This window comes from Drosophila virilis, chromosome 5 (assembly GCF_030788295.1).
Source record: "Drosophila virilis strain 15010-1051.87 chromosome 5, Dvir_AGI_RSII-ME, whole genome shotgun sequence".
In the NCBI taxonomy this organism is placed as follows: Eukaryota; Metazoa; Arthropoda; class Insecta; order Diptera; family Drosophilidae; genus Drosophila; species Drosophila virilis.
Genome location: NC_091547.1, coordinates 6,386,543 through 6,402,089, shown reverse-complemented (window position 1 = coordinate 6,402,089; position 15,547 = coordinate 6,386,543). Strand labels below are relative to the sequence as shown.

Genomic DNA, 15,547 nt, shown 5'->3' with positions numbered 1-15,547 from the left:
CAAAGATTGCAACTGAAACAAACATTAAAAGCACAAAAAACAAACACAAAAGTTTTGTGAAAGGGATTTACGAGTGTGTGCATATTAAATCAATGCAAAAATCTATGCACTACGCTGACAGAGTGAGGTGGAGGAGGGAAGGTTGCGAGGGAAGCGCATCAAATATGCAGCAATTTGAGAGAAAAAGTTTTTGTTGCCAGCAGCCAAATCATTTATTTAATCCATTTTTGGAATTTGCATAGCGGCAAAAAGCAAGTAATATTATTCAGGCATAATAAACTATAAGAAATACACTAGGACTAAAAAATAAAGTCAAGCCGAGAGAAGCAAATACTAATCTAAGCAGCATAATTATTAATACTAACACCTGCGAGAAATATCTAAGTATAATGCTTTTGTCTTTGATATATTAGAGCCTAGCTAATAAAATAAACAAGTAAGAGGTTCGAGTCGACTAGGAGATACCCTGGACCTCGATAGGATATCGATATCGATTTTTATCGATTACTTGGAAACGCGGTAAGTTATCGATTATCGGAAAGAAACTCGATCTGCGCAGGCACTAGAAGATGCTACAGCTAAAATTGTAGTCTCTAGCTCTTATAGGTTTTGAGATCCTTGCATTCATACATACATAAGGACGGACGGACCTACAGACGGAGCGACAGACAGACGCACATGGCTAGATCGACTCGGATGTCGTTGATGCTTCCTTCTGCCTGTTATATACATTTGCACAAATACCCATTTTTAACGGGTTCAAAGTATAAAAAGAAGAAATTGCAAAGTTTTAATACCCTTCCAAACAAACGTTTTATTTTCTGACACATTTCATGGCAAAGATACAATCAATTATTATCGTAGCACCTAAAATTTCCGCTAACGCCTTTTCATATATATGTTTGTCAAACTCTTGCAGACACATTTAGATTAAGTTAAAGTTGAGTTTCAGTCAACATTACAGAAGCAATTTCATAAATTGTTGGCACCCCAAGCGCGCTTTGCTTGTTGCCCCTATTGTTAAATCCAATTATAATTGTGTTATTGTTGCACTATTAACAAGGCCGCACCGAAAATAAATTGTAATAAGCAATTTGAGCCAAGTTGAATACAAAAAAAAAAATTATATTTCACACTTAATTGCTAACACAAAATATATAGAAAAATTGCCCAACAACAGCGGAGCGCAGTGATAAATTAATGAATCTGAACTGCAACCGTTAAGCTTAGGTTTTTTTTCTGTTTTTTTCTGTTTTTTTTTTTTTGTAGGAGATTGAGACCGCAAACCGTACCGAACCGCGTTAAATTGCCCAACTGCCCAAACGGGTTTCCGGCACATGTTCATAGTATATATATTTTTTTTATTTTTTACTTGATAGAGATACATTTTCAGCTGTTGAAACGAAACGAAACACACGCATAACATGTTTCGCGTTATTTAAAAACTCAAATATTTAAGGCATGTGGCGTTTAGCTTGCAGTTTTATTTGATTTTTTGTTTATCACTATTCATTTTCCAGATTTTGTTGTTGTTTATATCAGTCAGGTGGTTGTGGTAGGTCGGGCGAGTGTTGAAAACTGAACCGAATTGAATTTGGTATGCAAATTTTTATGATTTTATTGATATATGCAAAAAATGTATATGTTAAGTACGGTTAAACGAGTTATGACACCTACTTAAAACGTTTTTATTTATGTGGAGTGTTAAAATATGATAAAAAAAAAAAAAAACTAAAAACCAGAACAAGTTTAGCATTTTACAACACTGTTTTGCGGCACACACATAAGAACTTAAAGTTAAACTAATTTAAGTGTAGTAAAGCTCACATAAGTTTGATGTTCTCTTTTAAAGCTTTAACTTTTTAGATTTTTCTGTTTAACAACACTGTTTTCAGCACTTAATGGAAGACTTTTCAGCTGTGAATCACTTGAGAGCACCAAAAACAATTCATATTGTAGAGTGCTTGAAAAAAGCTTATTCAAAGCTTAAGTCTTGACTTACAAATCAAAATATATTGAATAGATTTTTTACAAATTTCACCAGACTATTTTTGAAGCACAGGTTTTTACCAGAAGCCTTTAGCTCACTAATCATCTCAAATTGTAAAATTGTACACAATTTATGTGTAGTTATAAACAAAAATATTGATTTTAAGCCCAGGAAAAGGCAAGGCTTTGACATATTTAAATGTAATTAAGCTCACTTTAGGCTTAAAGCTCATTGAATTGTTACAATTATCTGGCTTAAAAAGATGTTTTAGAAGGCTTTAGCTTTAATCAACTTAAGTTTCGTGCTACTTCCAGCTCGTGTCATTGTACTTGAACATCTTGTTAGCACTTACGTATATATATTTACAGTTAATCTTAGCTTCGTACTGTTCAATACTGTTGCTATATTTGGTTCGTTGACTCTTCTTAATGCTTTACTTAAGTTACATTTTTAAGACTTCATTTCTACATTGCTTAGGTCTTTCCAGCTACTAAGGCTTCTTTGTGGCTATCGCGGGAATTTGCCTTTTTACAAACTCCCACCCAACTTCTTAATGGATTAATGCAGTCTCTTCAAATACCATTTGCCAATTAAGAAACGTTTTAACAAATCAAAGATCAGGATATGGGCAAACTGAGCAGCAATTCCCCCTCATTTTAGATCCAAACTCAAGTCCAACAAATTTCATAATGCCATTTGAATTGCAGACGCATAAATGTCACAAATGCTACAAATTGCAATACCAAATGAGCATCAATAAAAGCACTTTATGTCGCAAGTCACTTATACACACACACACACACACACACATACACACACACACACAGCTGCAGTTAAGTAGCTGCCCAGCGGCGGGTCCACTAAACAAACATGGCAACATGTCTATTCCTGCAAAAAGCCAAACATTGTCGTTGCCGTTGTCCCTAACCAGGGTCCAGAGCAGAGCAGAGCAGAGCAGAGAATATAACAACAGAGGGCGGGTGTGTTGAGCTTGTGGCATGCAACGCACAGCCTGAAAGGCAAATGGGAAAACAAACCGAACAGGCCTGCGAAACCTAACGAATCGAAATTCAATCAACGATCAATGAATCGAGTCGTTAGGCGACGCGGCAGCGCGGTGCGGCAACAGGCAAGCCAATAGGGCCGAGCGCGATTGAATGCGACGGTGGCGACTCACGGCGGCATTTAACATTTCCGTTGCCATTGTCGCAGCTCCGTCGGTGGTTCCCAGTGCCATTCCCAGAGCTACCTGTGCAACGTGGCAACAGCTGCGCTGCCTGGCTGGCCGTCTGCTTGTCTGTTTGTCTGCCTGCCTGGCTGACTGGCATCCTGCGTTGTTGGCTGCGGAAGCTGCGCTTAGTGCCACAACGGATGTCAGTGTGGATGCCACCGTCAAGCACAGCCCACGCCCCCTTCGAGCCGAGTCACTTAATTCAGTTTTCAGTTATTTGAGTTTGGTTCTCATGCGTTTTTGTTTGGCGCTCTTTTTCGCGTCCCTTCTGCATAAATGTCGCTTAAATAATTTTATTGCTTTTGGTCATCATCATCATCATCATCGTCATGGCCATCATCATCAACAGCACGAGCTAATCGGTTTTGCAAATGTGAATTTGCATTTAAAAATAGCAACAATGCAGCTGCACAGATACAGATACAGATACAGATACAGATACACACAGACATATTAAGTTATAGATACAGATACAAAACTGCATTTGACTTTTAATTTGTTTTTGCTAGCATATCTGATTAGACCAGCTAGAGCTGCACATTAAGTGAACTGATTATGAGCAGCCCGGGCACACAGGAACCCGCAACCAGGGAGCCATCTACATAAGTAATTAATTGCATTTCTCAGCAACAGCAACAACTGCAGCAACAGCAGCAGCCATATCCCCGTATCATCATGTGCATCGTTTGTCGATTGCCAACTTCCTGCATTGAGCAGCCGCCACACAAATTGCAAATGAGAGCTAAACTCGAGTACCAGGAGCTGATAGCCGAGAGCTGGTTAGCTGGAAAGCTTAGCAGCTGGTCAAATGGTTAGCCAGTAGCTGCAAGCCAGTGTTGTCGATTCAGCTACTCTTAAAGCTACATTTGGCTATTTTCGATACAAAATTACAATTTTGCAACTGATGAGAAGACTAGCTAAAGAAAGGCGTGGGATTTTTCAACCAAATGTTTCTCACAAACATCAGGAGTTTTTATTAAAATGCATTTTTCGTGCTCATATCGGACCTTTAAAATTTAAGCTCGCACTAATGTCCAATAAGAATCCAAGATATTGCCAACTTTGGCGCAGAAATCTAATTCAGCTGTTTTTAGCAGACAGTTGGCAACACTGCCGCCCGCTGGTCGACTGCGAGCGCCTGGCAAATTATGAGAACCAAGCAGCTGCCCTCGCCAAAGTGCGCCTGGGGAGCGCTTTGACAAACAATGTAGCTGACAAATGACGAATGCAATTTGTTTGGCAAAATGCTCAACGAAATAAAAAAAGAAGGAATTGTGAGTAGATTTGAGCTACAACTCGCGCAAAATGTTGGCAAATTAAGTCGCTGGGGAGCTGCCACAAACAGTCGAAAGAAGCGTAACAAATGCGTTTATGCCGAACTTAGTGCTGAACGAAATTTCATCAGTGGCAATGTTTTATTAGGGTCTGAATATTGCCCAGCTCAAAGGAAAGGTAACACACACGAAATATTTGCATACCCATACGTATGTATGTATGAATGTGTGCATACACCATACCGGAGTGCGGCTCCAACAATAAATTTTTTATTAAAACTTACATGCCAGTCAGGAATTGCTGTGCGAGGTCTGCCCGAGCTGTTATTGGCCGCATGTCAGCAATTGTTTCAAATATTTTGCATTTCACTTTAAATGCCAAGCAGCTGCACACAAAACTTGAAATCACAAACATTTTCCTTAAAATTCTTATTTGTCATGCACTTAGTGATGAGCGACTTACTAAAAAACCATGTGCTAGAGAATGCTGTCCATTAACGTAGAGGTATCGATATCATTTATCATATGCAAGCCAGACTTGGCCCTAATATAATCGATAGTTTTAGTGAATGCAGCCTCTCGATTGGCTGCGCTTATTAGGTCAAATCAATCAAATGAAAGTCGGTAACACTTTTTTTTTATTTACATCGTTTGATAATTTGTGTGCATGTGTGGAACTTAATTGAAATTAAATTATGTATATTGGAAATACGTGCATACATTTATGCTGTTTAATTCGTGTTTGATTCGGATCAACATAATCAGGCAGCCAATTCAGTTTGGATTTAATATATCTTGGAATCGTGGCTTTACCGTGCTAGTCCCAATTGATCGCGTTTAATCATGTTACATATTTACATATACATACATATACATACATATATATATATATATGGAAGTATGTGTTATGCTCTACGATATAAATACACACATACATACGCATGTTGAGCAGTAGGAAAATTACTTTTTTCGTTCAAAAACAGTTTGTTGTATTGTTGTGCTTTGCTCTCATGTTGATCGTGTTAAGACGTGTCGAGTCGTGCTTAGTCGTGTAAAATTCTCTGCCAGGGCCCCTTTAGAAGTGTCAAGGCGTGGTTCAGTCGTGTTGGTCGTGCTTAGTCGACTAAGGTCACGTAAAGTCGTGTCAGTTATTCGTGTTAGGCTATGTCAAGTATCGTTTATTCGTGTTTTCGTCGTGCTTAATCGTTTAAAGGTCTCGTTGAGTGCGTAAAATTGCGTAGAATCGCGTTAATTCATGCTCAAACCCTTTAAGACTGTGTTTATCGTCTTGTTAAGCACAGCCCGGCCACACAGTAGCATCTTTCATTTCATGGAAGTGCGTGCTCGTGACACGAAACACGAAACGCTGCCAACGCCAACTATGTAAGCTCTGCCCCAGGCATCTGACACTGTGCTACAAAAGTTATCGTTCGCACACTCGCTGAGCAATTTTGCAGCCCTTTGCCTGTCCATTCAATTGAACACACATTACACATACGACACGTGGGTCTAAGGTGAAAAATCCTTTTGCCCAATGTGTGCGCTGTCAGCAAAGTAAAATTTTTGGGCAGCTGCTGCCTGTTACTGCAGGAAGCTTCGTTCGGAATGAAGGCCAGAGGCTGCCTAAGCTGATTTGGCAGTATGGACAGCTGCTGCAGCTTTTGTTGCTGCCGCTGCTGCTTCTCTTGTTTCTACATCTTTTGTGCTGGGTTTGCAATGAAATGCGGAAAAGCCCCCAAAAGCGAATTTCCACTAGAGCTGCCATTAACAGCTTGCACTTGAACTTGAGGCGCCATAAAAATGTTGCCGCATACATATTTTATGTTGACAGTTGACTGACTGTGCGTGTGTGTGCGTGTGTGTGTGCGCGCGTGTGTGTAAGCACAACCACACTCATGACCTTAAACTTCAACTTGTTTTGTGGCCAAACGCCGCGCCAGGCCACGCCACGCCACGCCACGCCGTGCCGCCTCGCAAAACGCAGCTGCTGCTGATGAAGACACGAAAAAAAAAAACGTATATATATACAAGCGAAGCAGCCAAAAGCAAACAGCCGCCGCCAGACCCAGAGGCAGGTGGCTTAAGTCGATATTGCGGCCGTGCACTGAGCGAAATTGAGTTGCAATTGCTGCCAATAAACAACCTAAATTGAATTAATAAAAAACTATTAAACTTATTAAATGAATGAAAGTTCTTGTTAATATTTTCTGTATATTTTTTACAATATTTGTGCACATATATTTCTGGCAGTGTAGCTAGCTGCAGCAATAAAAAATAAGCTTCAACAATAATAAAGAAATAGTTCGCAAAAAAATTGTAACTGCGAATGCTTTTGGCTATTTTGTTTACATGTTTTTTTTTCCAGCTTTTTTGCACGTTTATGTGCGTTTTTTTTCGGACAGTGTAGCGCTGTCCAGACACGTTGATCGGACGCGCAAACGACATGAGCAATTAAAAATTTGTTAAATTAATTTTGCAAATTTTTGTTGTTGTTGCCTCCGCAAAGCCAAAGAACCAGAACCAGAACTGAGCAGCATAACGAGGCTCGGAGCCGGGCCCGGACCCGAACCCAGACCCAGACCCAGACCCAGGCACAACGAACCGTCCCGCATTTTGTGTAATTCATTAAGAACGCTTGCCAGCTTTGGTTCAGCAAACGTCGCTGCCCCCGGCACCCTGCCCCGCTGCCACATGCCGCAAGCTGCCTGCCACTTGCTGCCGCAAGCGACCCTTTTTCAGCTCTGGCGTTTTATTGCTACACTTGACATTTTGTCAGCAGTTGCGTATTTTAATTTAATTCATTTTTATTAAATGCGGGCTCCGAGATGAGTGCACCGCCTCCGCATCCCGCTGCCGACTACGCCACGCCGCGTGCTGCTGTTGCCAAAGCCAATGTCATCTAACGTTGACATTTATTTCGTGCATTGCGCATACGCCGCGTATGGCAGCTTGAGCAGTCGTCTGCTATGGCGGTTAGCCAAGTTTGTCAGAACTTTGGTCCAGCCCAGACCAGACAGACAGACAGACAGCGAGACTCCGTCCGTCTGTCCGTTCTCGCTGTCAGCTCAGAGCCAGAGACGAAGCATCAGAGCGTCGTTCATGTGTGTTTATCTTCATTTGGTCTTTAGGCAAGAGCTACGGCCAGTTGGGCGGGTCGAGCAGTTGGCTGTAAAGTTTAGACGTCATTGCAAATGGGTTTTAGCCATGGCAATGGATTTGGCGCAGATTGGATTTTCGACTTTTGCGCTTAGAGAGACATGCTCAACTTACGTTCAACGTTCGCATTGGCAATTCAATTAAAATACAATCCAGAAAAGAAACTGCTAACTTGAACGGTGTCGAAGCGAGGCAAATGTATTCAGTTTCGTTCGAGTCCTCAGTCGGAGTAGTGTGTGTAATTAAATTAAAAGTTTTTACTGCCAAATAGAAACAGCTGGCAAAATGTTAATGACTTTGCCCGCTCAGGAAATGAGAGGGGGGGGGGGCAAAAAGCAAATTAGCTAACCACCCACCTACGATTTATACAACGACAACCAAATTCGCTTCAGGAGCTGCCAGCAATTTGAGGAACCTTTTCAAGAAATGGGCACGACCCGGCCACGAAATACTACAGGCCACTGGCAAACCAATTGACCGCTGGTAAAGGGCCACGACAAACGGGCGCCCCCAAAAAAAAATAAAAATCATATTTATCTAGCTAAACAAGTAAGTACGGCTTGCCAAGGCAAGCCGCATATCAAATACTCTTTGTAGGACCTAAATTTTACAGATATGTGTGGAGTTTAAAGAAGATTGCGGCTGCAGGTTTTGATCAAGTTATCTGGAGGCACAGAAGAGGTATCCATAAAATATATATGACATGCTAGACAAATACCCTTTCATAAGGCTTCGATTTTGAAGATAAGTGAGGCGCGTATGAAAGATCGTGTCTGCAGAGTTCAATCAAGATGAGTTTTCCAAAAAAAAAAAAAAACTGCTCTCAATCGATTTCACATATTTAGCTTAAGGATATACTTAGCAGTTCGCTGCCGAAAATATTTCTTAAAAACAACTAAAAATTCTATACGAGAGAGTAGTCCGGCGCTCTGAAGATCTTTTGTAAGAACCATGCACGAGTTCGTCAATGCCAAGCACTCAAAATTCGTCAACTTTATGTGTACTATGGCAGCTATATGTTATACCGATCCGATGCGGACATATACAATCTTGAAGAGAAAGATGAATCGATGCATAGATGCAGTCAGACGTGACTTTTTAGTGATTCATGCTGTCGAAGACATCTTCTTCCAAGTGTCACATATTTAATGGGAACACGATCATACCCTTAGCAAGGGTATTACAAATCTGCAGCTGCATTCGTTGACAGTTGTGCAAATCAGTTGCGGCCAATTTCTAGCCGGCGGCCATAAAGGCAAAGCCAAGACGTGATCGCATTCCAAGAAGCGGCCCAAAACTGAAACAATATGCCGCGGCGGCGTTTTTTCTCTTATTTATTTATTTTTTTTTTTTTTTTTTTGGTGGCCGCATCGATCACGATTGCTGACTGACGACTGACATCGGCCGTTTGCCGGAGGGGGGGCGGCCAGGCACACACACACACACACACACCCGCACACACACCCGCACGTTTGCAACTCCAAATACATAATGGCAAATCGAATAACAAAGCAAATCTTTTGACTCCGGCCGCAGATGTCATAGGTTGGCCCACAAAGAGAAACCCAAAGCCCCAAAAGCGTGGCTAAGGTCGCTGGCCAAGTGTTGTTGCTGTGGACTGCAGCGAATGCCGCTTGCATAAGCCAACTTGAACTTCGGGCCAAAAAAGCTAACAGAAAACTATGCTGAAGCGAGACAATTGCACAATTAAAACTGGGCAACAAACAAACAGTTGAAAATTAATGCGGCTTATGCTTATGCCACACAATTGACAATAATTTTCAGCAGCAACAATGCAAATCCAGCCAAAAGTTGAGTCACTTTTAAACCGATTATCAGCCACAAAATACAAATAAAAATAAAAATGCTTTCAAACTGCAAAGCGAACAATTAAACAATTGCAGCCAGCAGCGCAACAATTTATGAGCCTTTTTTTTTTTTTGTATATTTTCCCAGCCCAAACAGATAAGCAAAGTTTTCCAGCTGCGCACATATGGAAACCCCCATTCCTAGGCGAATTAGGCACAGCAACAACAACAACATTTCCTATCATACAATTAGGCTCACAAGCCCAAATATAAGAAAGTAGGGCTCTAGTTGAGCATGTCCGACTAGGCGATGCACTGAACCCAACGGCAAGACCAAGAATCCCAGAAAGGGACAGGATATAAAACAATGGCAATATTCTGCATGTTTGCTGAATATGTTAAAGCCTGCCTACAAAATTTGGTGTCCCTAGCTCATATTATTTTCGAGATTTGCTTGAAAAATTAGGAACGCAAATCGATTTTTATCGATTTAGACAAGTTATCGATAATTTGAAATAAACTCGCATTGCGCAGGTAATACCAAATTTTACACCACTCCAACTCACATATTTCTTGAGATCGACGCTTCCTTTAGCCTGTCACATACGCTTGCTTTAACCAGCATACCCACTTTCAATAGTTGCAGGGTATAAAAATCCGCATAACATGTCAAATGTCATTTGTTCAACAATCACGATCTGACGACGATGTTAGATAAGTTGGACGGCAAAAAAAAAAAAAAAATTGGAGAAAGATTATGCCAGATAAAGACAGAGAGTGACAGAGAGACGGAAGGGTGCGGGTATGTGGAACTTGGAATAATCAGAGATCGGTTAGCTGGCAGCCAGCTGGCGTCGCCTGTCGTATTTAAGTCCAATTCAATCAGCCAAGGTACGAAAAATCAATTAAAGATACAATTTATAAAGGCAGCGCTTACATATAAATACATATACATGTCTGTATATACGAGTTAAGCTGCAGCAAAAGGTTGGCTGGGAGAGGCAGACAAGGGCTACTGTAAAACAGGGCCGGTTCAGAGTAGGCTTGGCGCCCAACTGAAACTGTTGCAACGAGCTGTGGGCAAATCAGTTTGATTGGGCATAAAAAAAAATAAGTTGAGCCCAAAAAACTTGCTTTCATTTGTTCAGAAAAATGTTGCTTTTGGTTGAATTGAGTTTAGGAATAGTTCAGAATTTGACTAAGGAAGATATCATGAACGAATCTCGAGCCTATTTGACCTTAAGAACAGGAGATTTATGATACGCATCCGACTTTTGGCCTTATGCCTAATAAGTGAATTCTAGCTAAGAGTAGACATTTTAAGGAATGAATCTTGGTGAATCTTTGATAAAACTTTGGTAAATCTTGACTGCTTCACTACGAATCTTAATCTGGAAATCGAAAAGTGGCCACAGTTTTAACTCCTCTAGAAAGCTTTTAAAGCTGTCCTTTGACAAACAACTGTGCGCAACTCGGCGCTGCAACATTTCTTAGGAGAATCTGTCATTAACAGCATTTCAATCATGTGCCTTGATTAGCTTACCTTATGGCATTTGACACCTCAACTATCAAATACCCTCTACCCACCACCCCTGTACAAACCCTATAAGAGCTGTGCGCTGTCTCTGCTGAGATGCTGGCATTGCGTTCTCAACAATGCAACCAAATCGATATGCAAAGCAAGCTCTGAGCTGCAATTGCCTTCAAATACCTGCACTCTCTACACACACACACACACACATCTTACACCCCACACCCTCCATCCTGCGCAGCTTCGATTAGTCTACGATGCCATTGTCACCCCATCAACAATTGCTGACAAATCATTTGCCATTTGGCTGCGCTCGATTTTGGCATTTTTCCGCTGCGGTTGCCATTGGCATGTGCCAAAAATGTTGAGCGCAATGTGTCTGCCAGTCTATCTATAAGTCTGACTATCTGTCTAGCTGTCTTTCTGTCTGGCTGTCTATTGGCTTTATGGGCTGCGTCGATTTCGTAACCGCAACAAAGAATTTACCTGTCACAATGTGTATCGAGGTATTTGTCACTTTGCCCGAATTGCTGCTGTTGCTGTTGCTGCCAATGCCAATGCAATTGCCCATTTTTCACACCACATCTCCAGCTCCTCCAGTCTGGGCCTCCACCGCAGCACCCTCCCCTCCGGGCATTTGTGTGCGTGCGTGCGTGTGTGTGTGTGTGTGTGTGTGACTGCTGCTGTAGGCGCGTGGCCCAAATTGCAGGCCGTGTCCGGTGTAAAAAAAAATGTTTAAGAAAACAAAAAATAAAAACAAACCGGTCTAAAAAAATGTTTTTAGAACCAAGAAATTTAGAGCAAAACGAACCCTCAATACACTCAAGCTAGAGAATTGGAAGGGTATTTAATATAAGATATGAGTCCTTAACAAATATTTTCTCATAATAAATAAATGTAAATGCTAATAATAAAACTGAAACATTTGGAAGTAGAAACGATATGTTATCGAGCTTTGACATTAGCTATCGAAATATCGATAGTCGACGTACGACACAAATTTGATAGACTTTAATATAACCTACATAACTAAATTGAAACATCCCCAAGAAAGATTCTAAGCTAACCCACAGCTATCGATAGCACCAAGAGCTGAGATCGTTTTAATAATAAATACCTATAGAAAAGGAAACAACTAGAAGCTAAACGATATGTTATCGATCTTTGGCACGATAGCCAACTACCAGAATTATAAAAGATGGCTATCGAATAAAGATGATATGCAATAGCTTTATCAAAATAATGTTTGACAGTAGAGAAAACATTTTGCAATTGAAACGAAATATTGTCGAGTTTTCACGCCTTACACCAGAAACGTCCTAGCATTGCGATAGTTATCGATAGCAGAAATAGCCGTTTGTCAATAGCTTTGCAACACTAGTTGCAGGGAATATGCCCAATTTTGCGGCAAAGTCAATGAAAAAGCGTTAGGAAACGTTGCATGCAGCAAAAACTGCGAGTAATTAAATGAGTTAAAGCATTTTTTGAGTGCAGCGCCAGCAGCTAATTAAATTATTTACTTGAGTTTTGCAAAATGCATTGCTGCAGCAGGTGGACAGCCGCACTTTGTAGTTGCTGTTGTTGTTGCTGTTGCTGTTGTTGTTGTTTCAACATGTTTGTTGTTGCCTTTTTTGCAGCCCGTGCGCACTCGGCAAATGAAAATATGTTTATCTTTGAACGTGGGCAGCCGAGTGACCGGTCAACCGGTCAACATGTTGGCATTTTAATTTTTTGCATGTTGCCCAGTGTAAATAATATGCACATTGTCTTCATATTGTTTTTTTCTCGTTTGCAGAAATTGCGCATACGCCGCGTGGGCGCAAACGGCCAAGCAATCAAATTGCGATGAGCAGCAAATAAAACAATTGCAAATGGCAGCAACAGCATCCACAACAACAACAAGAACAACTAAAACAACAAACAACAACAACTTGTCAGAGCAGCAGCAAAGCCTTTAAGCAATTACAATATTTGCATAGCAACGAAATAGCAACAATTGCAATTTCCATTGCATTTTCCGGGCCACGTTTTTAACAAATTGCAAGAAAAAAAAAATATTACGAAATAATTTCAATAGATTTTTCTCCATTTTGCTGCCGTTGCCAATCTCTGGCTAAGAAATTAAATTGAACTATTTTCATTTTATTTGTTCTTTTTTTTTTTTTATTTTGGGAAAATTCGATATGCCAGCCATAAAAACAGATGAACTCCGCCGAGACGGCATACAAATTGGGCAAAGGCTTTCAGCAAAAATAAAGAAATAAAAAATGCAACAAATGTTATGTAAAAATGTTGTTTTTGTTCAAACAGAAATGAATAGAAAACAATTTGAAGACAGGTTCATTGTGAGTTTTGGCTGGCAAAACGTGCTGAAGTAATTTTAATACACTAGCTTCGGGTATTTTGAATTTTCCTAAGAACCAAGGTGAGCACAAAGTTTGGGGCTCAAAAAATAGCTTATAGGAAAAAAGCAATAAATTGCGCTAAAATTAGAGCAAAAGTTATCCAAGTTATGAAATCAGCCTAGGCTCTTAGGGCCAGACTAACGAAATGTATTTATTGTTGTTAGAAGAAGGCTTACAGAGTATACCCTAGTCGAACCTTGCCAAGCTTCCGTTTTTTAGTACATTTCTAGGCAGATTGCAAAATGGAGCAGATCAAGTGTATTCGCGCGTCGGCTATGCCTTGTAGGCGCTCGTTTGCCCGTTTATTTCTTAATTCGTTTGCTTTTCAACATTATTGTCATCAATTGTTTTCGCTTTGCTTTGGCCCTTTCGATATCTTTGTTTTCCCCTACAATATATATTGATGATTATGTAATTATGAAAATGATGTCTGATTTGTGAAGCAGCAGCAGCAGCAGCTTTCCGGGCGAGCGTTGACTGCTTTCAATTTGTTAGAATTTCTGTTGGCCCAATAATGGAGCCCACCTGCCCCCCCTTCCCCTGGTTGCCCAGCTGCCCAGCACTTAAGGTAGGTTGTCAGGCATACACGTAATTGAGCTGCTGAAATCTTGATAAAGCAGCTCCATAATTGAATATAATTTGTACAGAAGTTGGCAACGTTCTAAGCTGACCTGAATTCGTGATTTGGTTTTGCCATTTACCAATTTCCCAAAAGCCTTGAATATATAGCAGATATATATATGTAGATATATATGTGTCTATATAGTCTGTGGCTCTCACAGTGAATGTGAGGCCCTGAGAAATTCATTAACATGGGGCCAGGCAAATATGATGAGCCTGTGAGTCTGCCTGTGAGTTGCAACAAAGACACATTGCTCGGCTTGCCGCATGCAACATGTTATTTGAGCGTAAATCATTTTGCCCAGCTGCCCAGGTTCTGGCAGTTGCCAGTTGCTGCCGCGGCTGCGACTGTGGCTGCAGCTCGAATTGGAATTTCGATTTTTCACAAGTTCACATGTTGCATGCCCCCAACCCAAGAGGCACAGCAAGTGCGTTGCGCCCCCAACACACATTGCCAGAGTCGTGTCTGCCGCAGCTTGTGACTTGTAATGTTCAACTTAAAGCCGTATAGCTAAAGTCCAAGTCGCGCTCAGCAGAGCGCAACGTTGCCGCCGACGACGACGATGACGACGACGGCGACGACGTCGACGTCTTTGTGGCATTTCCATTTTCATTTTCACACGCGGTCATTAGAGTTGAACCCCACTTAAGAAGAGAGTGAGACTTGGACTCGGACTTGGACTTGGAGTTGGCCAACTCCTTTAACCATTTTTCACACACACCGAAAGAGAGGCAGCGCAAGAGAGAGAGAGAGAGAGGGAGAGAAAGATGGAGAGAGGAAGCGGGGCACACAAGCGCAGCAATCGCAGCAGAAATAAATTAAATTTAACTTGCATTTTTGCCAGGCCATGGGCCATGGGCAAGTCCAACATTGTTGTTGCCGCTGCCCTGTTGCTATTTTTTCCACAAGTTGGCACTTGAAATTGCAAGGGCCGGCGCGTCGCACTCTAAGTACTTGCTGCGCTGCATGTATCTAGCAGATACTTACTTAATACTTTTGTATCTGTATCTGTATCTGTATCTGTTGCAGCGCTGCGAGCGCGTTCTGCCATATGCAAATTAAAATTAAAAGCCTTTTTGTACTGCTTAAGTTTTACTTTGGCTGCAGTCAGCCACTCGAAGCCGAAGCCGAAGCAGCAGCAGCAGGGCCAACTCTTTTAACTTGGACTTGGACTTGACTCTGACTGTGGCTCTGACTGTGGTTGTGGCTCGTCTTGGCTATGACTTTACAATTTGTTTGGCTTTTTGCGGCCGCCGATAGGCTCTGAAGTGTGAAACATGCCTTCAACTTTGCACACAAACACACACACACAGCATACACACACTCACACACACACACACGTAGCCGCAACTCGGCACAAAAATGACTTCGTCTTCGTTTCTTGACTGTCATTCCGTCTGTCTGTCCGTTTGTCCGTCTGTCTGGCTGTCTTTCTGAACTTCTTTAAGCGGAAGTTCAAGGCGTTCACTCAATTGTATCGTGTAATGAAATGTTTTATAAGTCAGCCCGTGTACCTGGTTCTAACAAAGA

General features: G+C 41.3%; 1 protein-coding gene and 1 long non-coding RNA gene across 3 annotated transcripts in view; one reads left to right on the top strand and one right to left on the bottom strand.

Annotated features, from left to right (window-relative positions):
* LOC6627027 (uncharacterized) overlaps positions 1-15,547 on the bottom strand; it is a 95,210-nt gene that overhangs the window by 73,069 nt on the left and 6,594 nt on the right. The window lies entirely within an intron of this gene.
* LOC116651027 (uncharacterized) lies at positions 7,812-9,570 on the top strand. Its single transcript, XR_004304055.2, has 2 exons — positions 7,812-8,200; positions 8,265-9,570. It is a non-coding gene; the product is annotated as an uncharacterized lncRNA (long non-coding RNA).